The following is a 5,099-nucleotide window of genomic DNA, read 5'->3' on the forward strand; positions in this document are numbered from 1 at the left end:
GTGCACTCAGCAAAACCATATTAATGTGCATAGCTTTGGCTATTGAGAACATAATTTAAATTACAAATATTTATAGCTAGCCGCTGCTAAATAGGATATCCTTGACACATCTTACAAATCCCCTGAGTCTAGGTTCAAAGATATTTTTATTTATTTATTTATTTGGGAAACAAACAGTACAATACAAAACATACAATATTTAAAAAAAAATATAGCTAAAACAGTAACCAAATATGTTTCCACAATCAAAATCACATATAAGTAGACAGTGAACAAGAAGAGAAATTTAGAAATTTAAATTACAAAAAAACAAAAGCAACACAATACGCACATATCATTTTATACATTAACTCACACTATAAAACTACAACACTTATCGGGCCAAATCACCCTATAAACACTCCAAAACAGCTTTTCTATATGCTACAAGTGACAAGCAAAAGATATCAGTATTAGAGAACTTAGCATCATACAACCTACAAGATCTAATCAATCTATCAGAATCATTATACTGTCTGACCATTCTTACCATAGGTTACCATATACCAAAGAGGTTTACCAAATGCGAATTCCGGGCTCTGAAGTGGGTGTTGATAGAAGAAATATCCGACAGCAGTTCTATGGAATCTATATGGGAGTGTAAAATTTTGTACAAAATTACTAAAGTAAGAGTATTTATTGAGTACCAGCTGCACATTCTCCACTGAATCACTTAATCCCCTTTTACGGTACCCACGGCAAGATAGGTAAGTGCTATTACAGATCGACATCATACAACAGTGACATAGTTAAAATCCGCTGCTACTCGAGCCACAACATTGCAATAACCGTCTGCGGATTCCAGAGACGAGATTTCATATAAGACGCAGCTCCTTCCTTCGTGCCTTCCACTTTAGTGGTTTCATCGTGCAACTTTAGACTGACGTGTAATTTCTGGAGTTATTTAAGTCAGGTTATTGTGTCCTCTGATCTCCCGGTATGAAACGTGGGTCCAAGTAAAAAGATCACAGGTCTTGCCACCAGCCTGGTAGGGGTTGCAGTTCATGTGGCCTCTGTACGCATTTGAATCCGTCTTGTTTAACTACAGAAGAACGGGTCATTTATTACAAACGTAAATGAATATTATTAGCATATTAATGCAATTCCCCGGCTAATGACCATGTGACTTTGAACTTTGGTACGTTAAAGCTTGTTTCATTTTTTGATCTATTCCATCATAAAAATCTTAAAAACAAAAAAAACAAATGCTCACACAGTATCCACAAAAAAGGCGGTAGAAACAGCAGAAATAGCGTGCGAGAATATAACGCGAATTTCCGTAATTTGGGAAAACGCACGTTCAATTTTCCTTGAAATAAGGAAATTCTTTATTGAATAGTCGACTTAGACGACATTGATACATGAGCTCTCTGTGTTGTGTAGGAAGGGTGTATTTTATGAAATAAAGTAGATACGAAAGACGCCAATGCATCGACCGTAAACCTATTACGGAAGCAACTTATTATTATTAGCAGCGTTAACAATATTTAAGTGACATTTAATTTAAAATTATTGCTTTCATTTTCAATGAATATTGTCGATGCACGGACATCGACGATCGCACAGCGCGGGCGCCGGGAGGAGGGGACAGCGGCGCGGGGTAGCGGATTTACACCGGCTTCGTCACTTCATGCAGCAACGCCGCCCGCGACACTTACTTGTTTTCATCTTGTTTTACTCTTTTTATAAACTTACCAAATAATACAGTCCACTCTTTTATTTTATATATCACCGGTCTACCCCAGAGCAGTTCGAAACAAATATATAATAATAAACAAAAAACAATAATACTTTGCAGCCCAGCTTTGCCTTGTGCAAGAATAAATTTGTACTATTTCAGAACAAATGTGATTCTAAACTTTAAATACAATGGTTTATATCTATGGACTTTGGTAATTACTTATCATTAGATAAACTCAGACCTTATTTGAGCACCTGTAGCAATGAAGCCAAATACAGTGATAGGAAATAGTGACGTGACATGTGTGAATTGTTCAGCTGCAGGGGATCTAATCGGTTCAACTCCGACACTCGACAAAAAAGGATATTGCGAGTGCTTTTAAGAATCATTTATTGAATCAATCAATCGTCTCTTAAGAACAAATTACCACAGCCGTTCTTTCAATAGATCTAACTAAGCCTTTGAAAATAATCAGAGTAGTTTTTTAGATACCTTTTACATAATCCGCATTTAAGCATAATCCAACTCTGGTAGGAACTGTACTTATTTTATTTCTTGAGCACCATAACCTATTAATCTTCTTAGGACAGTGAAAATTCTCATTAATAACAAGAACAATACCGATAAATTACATGCTAAATATTTGAAAATGTTCCCGTAGCAACGATTTACATAACAAAATTCTTAAATTGACACACCTTCTTAACTGCAAAACAAACAGTCGATCCCAATTCCCCCAGCTCTAATGACCTCATTAATACAAGAACCATTTAATTAATCATTCCGAAATCCAACAGCGAAAGGAAAGCAGGAATACGCACTGAAGCAATAATTCACTGTGGCATTTTAATTGTAATTATTCAGATCTACAGGTGAATTGTCAAGTGGCAAATCTTCAGACGTGTGTTCTCGAATTTTGAATACTAAATATGTATGATATTCAGTTTGCTGTAAGGTTGAGTTAATTAAATGCGTATTGGAATTGGTCACTAAAATTGGTTGGAAGGACTTCGTGTCGCTTTGAGTTTTATGCCTAATGTTCAATGGAGAATGATCAAGATGGGTGGCGCATTTACGTTGTAGATGTCTATGGGCTCTAGTAACCACTTTACTCCAGGTGGGCTGTGAGCTCGTCCAAATCAAAGCAATAAAATAAAATAAAAAACAAGAATTGATAAAATGATTTCCTCAATAACTTTCCCGAGGAACTAGTGATTTCATCCAGAGTGCGTATCTAGTAATCTTTTTTGCTACATTCCATCAAATTTTAGAATCAGTTACCCTAAGAGCCGTATATCCGCTATAAACATTTCTTCCTGTAAATAGAGTCGAAAGCAAGTGTCAGTGAGTTTCGATAGGAAATTTGTAGTTCTGTTAAGGAGTCACTAGGTCTACTCTCTCATATTGTTCCCTTCTTAGTTCCGAAACGCTTTTACAATATACACTGTTTTGAAAGATAAACCTTAAAAAAACCACCTACTGTCAGGCGATTAGCTTAGTCCACTTATATACACATCGGAGTCCATACAAAACTATAGTACTGTATGTTCTTCCTTTGTCGTATCTTTCTTGTCAGAGCGGTCATGGTCGTCATTCCGCATAATTGCTGTGGGTAGATGGTATGCGCCTCACGAGCAATTGCCACTCCTCCCGGTTTGTGGAGTCTGGTACACTCATGCTGTATGTATATAACATTAAATTCTTAACATTTCGATAGCTTACAAAACAAAATGTAGTTTAAATAAAATTCATTATCATTTAATGGAAGACGCTTTACAAAATCGTAAATTAAACATTGAATAGAATGATAGTGGGTTTTATAACTATATAAATTTATCTTAAAAGCAGAAAATATCTATCAAACAGACACAAGCTAACAAGATGCAGTTAGCGGAAAAAAGCAACAAACAACAGAATCTTTTGTTTGCCAAATTTTCCTGTCTCGTAAAACACAGTAAAGTTGCTTGGTCAGCGATCTAAGACCTGATGGTTGGCATGCAGCCAGTACCCAGGAAGGCGAGCTTTAGAACCTTAAGAGATCAGTTTGATTGGTGTTACGAAGTGGATTGGACGGATTCAAAACACTTGGAGCTACGATTTCTCTTGTTATCTTTTATTTGCTTTTGTTTGGGAATATTAATTCCAAATTTCCAATGTTTTATTTGCTTTTATTTACATACGAATTAGCGGAAAAATAGAAACATCAGTAATTCTCTTGAAAAGTAAAAAAAATCTGTTGAGAGACTACTACTTATTAGCCTTTTTACACAATATCTATATAGTTAATAATATTAGAAAGCTGAAGAGTTTGTTTGTTTGGTTGAACGTGATTGAATTGATAACATCCTCTTTTGAAGTCGGTTAAAAAGCGTGATTTTGGTACCTGAAATAGCTTCTTAGCATTCTATTAATCAAAAATATTTTCATCTTCTACGTAAATGAAGGCGCGGGTAAAATTTTGCGTTATGCCAAAATAACTATTACCCGACAAAATCTTGTATTCAATATATTTTGTACATATTTCATACCTTTATATGTATAATTCTACTGTACGTGTGTATGTCACTGAACTCCTAAACGGCTGGACCGATTTGAATGAATTTCTGTGTATGCATCACAGGACAACCGCTGTCGAGTCCGCTAGTATTATATTATAATGACATATTATTATATGACTGTTTCGACTAATCGATTCTCACTTCTCGCTTTGATGTGTGTCGGACAAACACAACTTCAATCTAAAATAAATAATAGAGCAATGCGAAAAGTTTCATTAAAGATTCAAAGACAATGTTTAGGTATTAAAAATTAGGTTTCAAATAAATAAATGTCAGTCCAAAATTTTTGCGTATTACCAGTAATAAATAGTGTGAAGTAAATAGAAAAATAATGATGATGATGATTGACCAGACCAGATATCTCAGGCATAGTGATTGATTCTTAACGATACGGTTTTACTGCTAATGCACGAACATGGATGTCTCCTAGCTTTATGATTTTAATGTTAAAAGGAATCAATGATAATTCAGATCCGATAGTCCATTACCAAAACTGGACTGGATGGTATACATCACCCTATGTGGCGTTCAGTTGGAATTCTCTACAGCTCACCACGGCTCGAGGTATTCTGTAGGACAGCAATAAGTCAATGCGGGCTATCAGTTGGCACTGCGCCAAGAGTGCGCGCGTCACTATGATTTATTGCGCTCTGATGTGAAACCGTAAAAAGGCTTTACGTTTGTTTTGCTTCCGATGCCGCGTCAGATTGGACCTGTAAAAACTGCTAATGGGTTTCTGGACTCCCTCATATTCAAAAAGAAGCAGAAAGATTTAACTGATTTAGAAAGTCGCGAATACCTACAGATTTTGTTAATTTTAT

At 35.6% G+C, this 5,099-nt stretch overlaps 1 long non-coding RNA gene across 1 annotated transcript; it reads right to left on the reverse strand.

The window, feature by feature from the left end:
* Nucleotides 1-3,876: 3,876 nt before the first annotated feature.
* LOC134200262 (uncharacterized) lies at nucleotides 3,877-4,334 on the reverse strand. Its single transcript, XR_009975089.1, has 2 exons — nucleotides 4,249-4,334; nucleotides 3,877-4,103 (listed from the first exon to the last, which is right to left on the reverse strand). It is a non-coding gene; the product is annotated as an uncharacterized LOC134200262 (long non-coding RNA).
* Nucleotides 4,335-5,099: the final 765 nt, after the last annotated feature.

Source organism: Bombyx mori, chromosome 15, assembly GCF_030269925.1.
Source record: "Bombyx mori chromosome 15, ASM3026992v2".
Classification (NCBI taxonomy): domain Eukaryota; kingdom Metazoa; phylum Arthropoda; class Insecta; order Lepidoptera; family Bombycidae; genus Bombyx; species Bombyx mori.